The sequence below is a fragment of the Triticum aestivum genome, chromosome 2B (genome assembly GCF_018294505.1).
Source record: "Triticum aestivum cultivar Chinese Spring chromosome 2B, IWGSC CS RefSeq v2.1, whole genome shotgun sequence".
In the NCBI taxonomy this organism is placed as follows: domain Eukaryota; kingdom Viridiplantae; phylum Streptophyta; class Magnoliopsida; order Poales; family Poaceae; genus Triticum; species Triticum aestivum.
Window position 1 is genome coordinate 811506155 of NC_057798.1, and position 10206 is coordinate 811516360.

Consider the following 10206-nt stretch of genomic DNA (forward strand, 5'->3'; position numbering starts at 1 on the left):
ATCGAATCTCGGGCAAGTAACATACCGATGACAAAGGGAACAACGTATGTTGTTATGCGGTCTGACCGATAAAGATCTTCGTAGAATATGTAGGAGCCAATATGGGCATCCAGGTCCCGCTATTGGTTATTGACCGAGAATAGTTCTAGGTCATGTCTACATTGTTCTCGAACCGTAGGGTCCGCACGCTTAAGGTTTCGATGACAGTTTTATTATGAGTTTATGAGTTTTGATGTACCGAAGGAGTTCGGAGTCCCGGATGAGATCGGGGACATGACGAGGAGTCTCGAAATGGTCGAGACGTAAAGATCGATATATTGGACGACTATATTCGAAGTTCGGAAAGGTTCCGAGTGATCCGGGTATTTTTCGGAGTACCGGAGAGTTACGGGAATTCGTATTGGGCCTTAATGGGCCATACGGGAAAGGAGAAAAAGGGCCAAAAGGGTGGCCGCCGCCCTCCCCTTGGTCTAGTCCGAATTGGACTAGGGAGGGGGGGCGCACCCTTCCTTCCTTCTCCTTCTCTTTTCCCTTTCCTTCTCTCCTACTCCTAATACATGGAAGGACTACTAGTTGGACTAGGAAAGGGGGAATCCTACTCCCGGTGGGAGTAGGACTCCCCATGGCGCGCCATAGAGAGGGCCGGCCTCCTCCTCCCTCCCTCCTTTATATACGGGGGCAGGGGGCACCCCATGAACACACAAGTTTGATCTACGGATCGTTCCTTAGCCGTGTGCGGTGCCCCCCTCCACCATATTCCACCTCGGTCATATCGTCGCGAAGCTTAGGCAAAGCTCTGCGCCGGTAGAACATCAAGATCGTCACCACGCCGTCGTGCTGACGGAACTCTCCCTCGACACTCGGCTGGATCGGAGTACGAGGGACGTCATCGAGCTGTACGTGTGTCAAGAACTCGGGGGCGCCGGAGTAACGGCGCCGGGATCGGTCGGATCGCAAGGAGAACGTACGACTACTTCCTCTACGTTGTGATCGCTTCCGCTTCGGGTCTACGAGGGTACGTAGACAACACTCTCCCCTCTCGTTGCTATGCATCACCATGATCTTGCGTGTGCGTAGGAAATTTTTTGAAATTACTACGTTCCCCAACAGTGGCATCCGAGCCTGGGTTTTTATGGTTTGATGTTTTGCACGAGTAGAACACAAGTGAGTTGTGGGCGATACAAGTCATACTACCTACTAGCATGTCATACTTTGGTTCAGCGGTATTGTGAGATGAAGCGGCCCAGACCGACATTACGCGTACGCTTACGCGAGACTGGTTTCACCGCTACGAGCACTCGTTGCTTAAAGGTGACTGGTGGGTGCCTGTCTCTCTCACTTTAGTTGAACCGTGTGTGGCTACGCCCGGTCCTTGAGAAGGTTAAAACGGAGTCTATTTGACGAAGTATCGTTGTGGTTTTGATGCGTAGGTGAGATTGGTTCTTGCTTAAGCCCGTAGCAGCCACGTAAAATTTGCAACAACAAAGTAGAGGACGTCTAACTTATTTTTGCAGGGCATGTTGTGATGTGATATGGTCAAGACGTGATGCTATATTTTATTGTATGAGATGATCATGTTTTGTAACCGAAGTTATCGGCAACTGGCAGGAGCCATATGGTTGTCGCTTTATTGTATGAAATGCAATCGCCCTGTAATGCTTTACTTTATCACTAAGCGGTAGCGATAGTCGTAGAAGCATAAGATTGGCGAGACGACAACGATGCTACGATGGAGATCAAGGTGTCGCGCCGGTGACGATGGTGATCATGATGGTGCTGCAGAGATGGAGATCACAAAGCACAAGACGATGATGACCATATCATATCACTTATATTGATTTGCATGTGATGTTTATCTTTTATGCATCTTATCTTGCTTTGATTGACGGTAGCATTATAAGATGATCTCTCACTAAATTATCAAGAAGTGTTCTCCCTGAGTATGCACCGTTGCCAAAGTTCGTCGTGCCCAGACACCACGTGATGATCGGGTGTGATAAGCTCTACGTCCATCTACAACGGGTGCAAGCCAGTTTTGCACACGCAGAATACTCAGGTTATACTTGACGAGCCTAGCATATGCAGATATGGCCTCGGAACACGGAGACCGAAAGGTCGAGCGTGAATCATATAGTAGATATGATCAACATAAGATGTTCACCATTGAAAACTACTCCATTTCACGTGATGATCGGTTATGGTTTAGTTGATTTGGATCACGTGATCACTTAGATGACTAGAGGGATGTCTGTCTAAGTGGGAGTTCTTAAGTAATATGATTAATTGAACTTAAATTTATCATGAACTTAGTCCTAGTAGTATTTTGCAAATTATGTTGTAAGATCAATAGCTTGCGTTGTTGCTTTCATATGTTTATTTTGATATGTTCCTAGAGAAAATTGTGTTGAAAAATGTTAGTAGCAATGATGCGGATTTGATCCGTGATCTGAGGTTTATCCTCATTGTTGCACAGAAGTATTATGTCCTTAATGCACCGCTAGGTGACAGACCTATTGCAGGAGCAGATGCAGACGTTATGAACGTTTGGCTAGCTCAGTATGATGACTACTTGATAGTTTTGTGCACCATGCTTTATGGCTTAGAATCGGGACTTCAAAGATGTTTTGAACATCATGGACCATATGAGATGTTCCAGGAATTGAAGTTAATATTTCAAGCAAATACCCGAGTTGAGAGATATGAAGTCTCCAACAAGTTCTATAGCTAAAAGATGGAGGAGAATCGCTCAACTAGTGAGCATGTGCTCAGATTGTCTGGGTACTTCAATCGCTTGAATCAAGTGGGGGTTAATCTTCCAGATAAGATAGTGATTGACAGAATTCTCTAGTCACCATCACCAAGTTAGTAGAACTTCGTGATGAACTATAGTATGCAAGGGATGACGAAAATGATTCCCGAGCTCTTCGTGATGTTGAAATCGACGAAGGTAGAAATCAAGAAAGAGCATCAAGTGTTGATGGTTGACAAGATCACTAGTTTCAAGAAAAGGGCAAAGGGAAAGAAAGGGGAACTTCAAGTAGATTGACAAGCAAGTTGTCACTCCCACGAAGAAGCCCAAAGCTGAACCAAAGCCTGAAACTGAGTGCTTACACTGCAAAGGAAATGGTCACTGGAAGCGGATCTGCCCTAAATATTTGGTGGATAAGAAGGATGGCAAAGTAAAAAAGGGTATATTTGATATAGAGGTGTTTGATGTGTGCTTTACTAGTGTTTATAGCAACCCCTCGGTATTTGGTACTGGTTCAGTTGCTAAGAGTAGTAACTTGAAACAGGAGTTGCAGAATAAACATAAACTAGTTAAGGGTGAAGTGATGATGTGTGTTGAAAATAGTTTCAAGATTGATATGATCATCATCGCACACTCCCTATACTTTCGGGATTAGTGTTGAACCTAAATAAATGTTATTTGGTGTTTGCGTTGAGCATGAATATGATTTGATCGTGTTTATTGCAAAAACGGTTATTCATTTAAGTAAGAGAATAAACTGTTGTTCTGTTTACATGAATAAAACCTTATATGGTTACACGCCCAATGAAAATGGTTCATTGGATCTCGATCGTAGTGATACACATATTCATAATATTGAAACCAAAAGATGCAAAGTTAATAATGATAGTGCAACTTATTTGTGGCACTGCCGTTTAGGTCATATTGGTGTAAAGCGCATGAAGAAACTCCATGCTGATGGGATTTTGGAATCACTTGATTATGAATCACTTGATGCTTGCGAACCATGCCTCATGGGCAAGATGACTAAGACTCCGTTCTCCGGAACAGTGGAGCGAGCAACTGACTTATTGGAAATAATACATACTGATGTATGCGATCCAATGAGTGTCAAGGCTCGCGGTGGGTATCGTTATTTTCTGACCTTCACAGATGATTTGAGCAGATATGGGTATATCTACTTGATGAAACATAAGTCTGAAATAGTTGAAAGGTTCAAAGAATTTCAGAGTGAAGTGGAAAAATCAACGTGACAAGAAAATAAGGTTTCTACGATCTGATCGCGGAGACAAATATTTGAGTTACGAGTTTGGTCTTCAATTAAAACAATGTGGAATAGTTTCACAAATTCATGCCACCTGGAACACCACATCATAATGGTGTGTCCGAACGTCATAACCATACTTTATTGGATATAGTACAATCTATGATGTTTCTTACCGATTTACCAATATCGTTTTGGGATCATGCATTAGAGACAGCTGCATTCACGTTAAATAGGGCACCATCTAAATCCGTTGAGACGACACTATATGAACTGTGGTTTAGCAAGAAACCAAAGTTGTCGTTTCTTAAAGTTTGGGGCTGCGATGCTTATGTGAAAAAGTTTCATCCTGATAAGCTTAAACCCAAATCGGAGAAGTGCGTCTTCATAGAATACCCAAAGGAAATTGTTGGGTACACCTTCTATCACAGGTCCGAAGGCAAAACATTCGTTGCTAATAAATGGATCCTTTCTAGAGAAGGAGTTTCTCGCGAAAGAAGTGAGTGGGAGGAAAGTAGAACTTGATGAGGTAATTGTACCTTCTCCCTTATTGGAAAGTAGTTCATCACAGAAATCTGTTCCTGTGACTACTGCACCAATTAGTGAGGAAGCTAATGATGATGATCATGTAACTTCAGATCAAGTTACTACCGAATCTCGTAGGTAAACCAGAGTGAGATCCGCACCAGAGTGGTACGGTAATCCTGTTCTGGAAGTCATGTAACTAGATCATGATGAACCTACGAACTATGAGGAAGCGATGATGAGCCCAGATTCCGCGAAATGGCTTGAGGCCATGAAATCTGAGATGAGATCCATGTATGAGAACAAAGTATGGACTTTGATGGATTTGCCCGATGATCGGCAAGCCATAGAAAATAAATGGATCTTCAAGAGGAAGACGGACGCTGATAGTAGTGTTACTATCTACAAAGCTCGACTTGTCGCAAAAGGTTTTTGACAAGTTCAAGGTGTTGACTACAATGAGATTTTCTCAACTATAGCGATGCTTAAGTCTGTCCGAATCATGTTAGCAATTGCCACAATTTATGAAATTTGGCAAATGGATGTAAAAACTGCATTCCTGAATGGGTTTTAGGAGGAAGAGTTGTATATGATGCAACCAGAAGGTTTTATCGATCCAAAGGGAGCTAACAAAGTGTGCAAGCTCCAGCGATCCATCTATGGACTGGTGCAAGCATCTCGGAGTTGGAATATACGCTTTGATGAGTTGATCAAAGCATATAGTTTTATACAGACTTACAGTGAAGCCTGTATTTACTAGAAAGTGAGTGGGAGCACTACAACATTTCTGATAAGTATATGTGAATGACATATTGTAGATCGGAAATAATGTAGAATCATTCTGCAAAGCATAAAGGAGTGTTTGAAAGGAGTTTTTCAAAGAAAGACCTCGGTGAAGCTGCTTACATATTGAGCATCAAGATCTATAGAGATAGATCAAGACGCTTGATATGTTTTTTCAATGAATACATACCTTGACAAGATTTTGAAGTAGTTCAAAAAGGAACAGTCAAAGAAAGAGTTCTTGCCTGTGTTACAAGGTGTGAAATTGAGTAAGACTCAAAACCCGACCACGGCAGAAGATGGAAAGAGAATGAAAGTCATTCCCTATGCCTTGGCCATAGGTTCTATAAAGTATGCCATGATGTGTACCAGATCTATTGTATACCCTACACTGAGTTTGGCAAGGGAGTACAATAGTGATCTAGGAGTAGATCACTGGACAGCGGTCAAAATTATCCTTAGTAGAATAAGGATATGTTTCTCGATTATGGAAGTGACAAAAGGTTCGTCGTAAAGGGTTACGTCGATGCAAGTTTTGACACTGATCTGGATGACTCTAAGTCTCGATCTAGATACATATTGAAAATGGGAGCAATTAGCTAGAGTAGCTTCGTGCAGAGCATTGTAGACATAGAAAAATTGCAAAATACATAACGGATCTGAATGTGAAAGACCCGTTGACTAAGACTCTCTCACAAGCAAAACATGATCACACCTTAGTACTCTTGGGTGTTAATCACATAGCGATGTGAAATAGATTACTGAATCTAGTAAACCCTTTGGGTGTTGGTCACACGGTGATGTGAACTATGGGTGTTAATCACATGATGATGTGAACTATCGATGTCAATCACATGGTGATGTGATCTAGATTATTGACTCTAGTGCAAGTGGGAGACTGAAGGAAATATGCCCTAGAGGCAATAATAAAGTTATTATTTATTTCCTCATATCATGATAAATGTTTATTATTCATGCTAGAATTGTATTAACCGGAAACATAATACATGTGTGAATATATAGACAAACAGAGTGTCACTAGTATGCCTCTACTTGACTAGCTTGTTAATCAAAGATGGTTATGTTTCCTAACCATGGACAAGGATTTGTTATTTGATTAACAAGGTCACATCATTAGTTGAATGATCTGATTGACATGACCCATTCCGTTAGCTTAGCACACGATCGTTTAGTATGTTGCTATTGCTTCCTTCATGACTTATACATGTTCCTATGACTATGAGATTATGCAACTCCCGTTTGCCGGAGGAACACTTTGGGTACTACCAAACGTCACAACGTAACTGGGTGATTATAAAGGAGTACTACAGGTGTCTCCAAAGGCAGATGTTGGGTTGGCGTATTTCGAGATTAGGATTTGTCACTCCGATTGTCGGAGAGGTATCTCTGGGCCCTCTCGGTAATGCACATCACTTAAGCCTTGCAAGCATTACAACTAATAAGTTAGTTGCAAGATGATGTATTACGGAACGAGTAAAGAGACTTGCCGGTAACGAGATTGAACTAGGTATTGGATACCGACGATCGAATCTCGGGCAAGTAACATACCGATGACAAAGGGAACAACGTATGTTGTTATGCGGTCTGACCGATAAAGATCTTCGTAGAATATGTAGGAGCCAATATGGGCATCCAGGTCCCGCTATTGGTTATTGACCGAGAATAGTTCTAGGTCATGTCTACATTGTTCTCGAACCGTAGGGTCCGCACGCTTAAGGTTTCGATGACAGTTTTATTATGAGTTTATGAGTTTTGATGTACCGAAGGAGTTCGGAGTCCCGGATGAGATCGGGGACATGACGAGGAGTCTCGAAATGGTCGAGACGTAAAGATCGATATATTGGACGACTATATTCGGAGTTCGGAAAGGTTCCGAGTGATCCGGGTATTTTTCGGAGTACCGGAGAGTTACGGGAATTCGTATTGGGCCTTAATGGGCCATACGGGAAAGGAGAAAAAGGGCCAAAAGGGTGGCCGCCGCCCTCCCCTTGGTCTAGTCCGAATTGGACTAGGGAGGGGGGCGCACCCTTCCTTCCTTCTCCTTCTCTTTTCCCTTTCCTTCTCTCCTACTCCTAATACATGGAAGGACTACTAGTTGGACTAGGAAAGGGGGAATCCTACTCCCGGTGGGAGTAGGACTCCCCATGGCGCGCCATAGAGAGGGCCGGCCTCCTCCTCCCTCCCTCCTTTATATACGGGGGCAGGGGGCACCCCATGAACACACAAGTTTGATCTACGGATCGTTCCTTAGCCGTGTGCGGTGCCCCCCTCCACCATATTCCACCTCGGTCATATCGTCGCGAAGCTTAGGCAAAGCTCTGCGCCGGTAGAACATCAAGATCGTCACCACGCCGTCGTGCTGACGGAACTCTCCCTCGACACTCGGCTGGATCGGAGTACGAGGGACGTCATCGAGCTGTACGTGTGTCAAGAACTCGGGGGCGCCGGAGTAACGGCGCCGGGATCGGTCGGATCGCGAGGAGAACGTACGACTACTTCCTCTACGTTGTGATCGCTTCCGCTTCGGGTCTACGAGGGTACGTAGACAACACTCTCCCCTCTCGTTGCTATGCATCACCATGATCTTGCGTGTGCGTAGGAAATTTTTTGAAATTACTACGTTCCCCAACAGGTCTAACCTTTAGTACCGGTTAATCGCACCCTTTAGTCCCGGTTCATGGCATGAACCGGGACTAAAAGGTCCAGACGAACCGGAACAAATGGCCCACGTGGCCCGGCCGGCCCCCTGGGCTCACGAACCGGGACTAATGCCCCCATTAGTCCCGGTTCTGGATTGAACCGGGACTAATGGGCTAACCCGGCCTGGACCAAAGCCCTCTTTTCTACTAGTGCAGGAGGCATACGTAAGGATGAAATCATGATATATACTCCCTCCGTTCCTTGATATAAGGTGTAGAGTTTTTTAAGAAAAAAAAAACAAAATATAAGGTGTATCGTGTTGCACCACTCGTTTGGATAATTTTTTTAGGGATTTGATTACATTTCCTTATATCAAGCAACCTCCTCTATTTTCTCATGTCAATTAGTCAGGTGAAATCTTGCCCAAAACTTGTGAAATTTTCCCTCCATGTGCGTTCTTTAATTTTCGTGCCAAAAACTATACACCCTATATTTAGGAATGGAGGGAGTACTATTTTTTATTACTATGTACGCAAGGAGACATATCACTATGCCATGATTTCGGCAAACATATACAATGAAGGAGTTTTTTAAATACAGGGATGTCCATATGTGCCATGATTTCTGCAAACAAAAAAGGTGGAAGAAATGATGGTAAGATAGCTAAGGCCATAGGTGCATATGTGCCATGAATTTACACCGTCTCTGGTACCAGCTAGGCCAGCACTCTCACATGCAGGCAGTATACATGAATTACACACCACCAAATGCCCTGAAGGACTACACCACGCATTTTGACTGGTGTTAATCTCCAAAATAGAGGTATTCAAAGTTTCAAACATACATTGAAAAGTACGCTACCTCTTATTACCTGCACAAAGAATCTTCTTCTGATTAAATGTTGACATCGTCCAAAATGCCATGAGGACAGTGACAGTATGGTGGTGATCAGATTTTTGCGTGCAGCCAAATCTCCTCGTTGCCAATTTATGCATGCGGACTTGCGGAGGCGCCTCGAATCCTCGATGTCAGGTTTCCTATTGCACCACCTCATGGATCTGGAGGAGGCGATGCATGTGCCTTGCTGGTGCTTGCAGTAGAGGATGGATGAGGCGGTCTCTGGTATGAAACTACAGGAGAAGCAGAGCGGGGTTGGGTGGGTTGGAGGCGAAGCAGAGAGATGCGTGGAGGGGAGGGGAGGGGCGGTGAGGGGAGGAGACGCTGATGCATTGAAGCATTGGGTGGGGAGAGGTGATGATATAATGAATGCATACAGGAGGTGGAAACGGAAAGGGCAACGATCTGCGCCGGCGCACCGGCCCAATCGTTGGGCCGGTCAAGCCCCAGCCGCCCGATCCGCGAGCTCGAGCCGTCAGATCTGTTTCCTCGCGCCCCCTTCCCCCGCGTTGACTTCTTCTTCCTCTCCTTCTTCTTCACCGCGCCCCCACCCCAACTGCTCCTGCCGCCGGCGACTAGCCCCCTCACCTGGACCTCCCCCCCCCCCCCTAGTCCCACGCTGCGGGATGCGCTCTCCGTCGCCGCCAGTAGCCGTCCCCGTCGCTGTCGCATCATCCATACTCACCCCCCGGTCCAGCAGAAAGCCCCCCTTGTAGCAAAAAATGGCGCCGTCTTGAAGCACACCGGCACCCCCTGTCGTTGCAACACCTAGCAGCCGCCATCGTCGCTGCACTGTCGTGTCGCCGATGCAGCTCTCAACGTCGCCGCTCGCTGCCATTGACGAGTCAGGTTGAAGCTTTTTATCTCATCGGTTGAAGCTTTTCTCTATGCCTGTTGAAGCTTTTTTCGCGGATTTGAAGCTTTCCACCATGCCAATTGAAGCTTTTTTCACCTGAGCTTGAAGCTTTTTTCACAAAGGGTTGCAGCTTTTTACTCTGCAGTTGCAACAAAACACACAGAGAGACGTCGTGGTCGTCGTCGAGGAGGATTTTCTCAATCTCTGTTTGAAGATTTTTCATCTGCGGGTTGAAGCTTTTTGTCAAAACGGTTGTAACTTTTCCTGCATTTCGTTGTCTGGTTGAAGCTTTTTTATCTACTGGATGTAGCTTTTGTGTCCATGGTTGTAGCACGGGGAAACGCCGTTTGCAACTCTCCCAGTACCGTGGTTGCAGCTCCTCCCCCGTGGCCATGGTTGTAGCACGGGCACCTCGGTCCTCTCGGCGTTTTGCCTGTCGCCGGTTGCAACAAAAGGGGAAGAGAGGAGGAG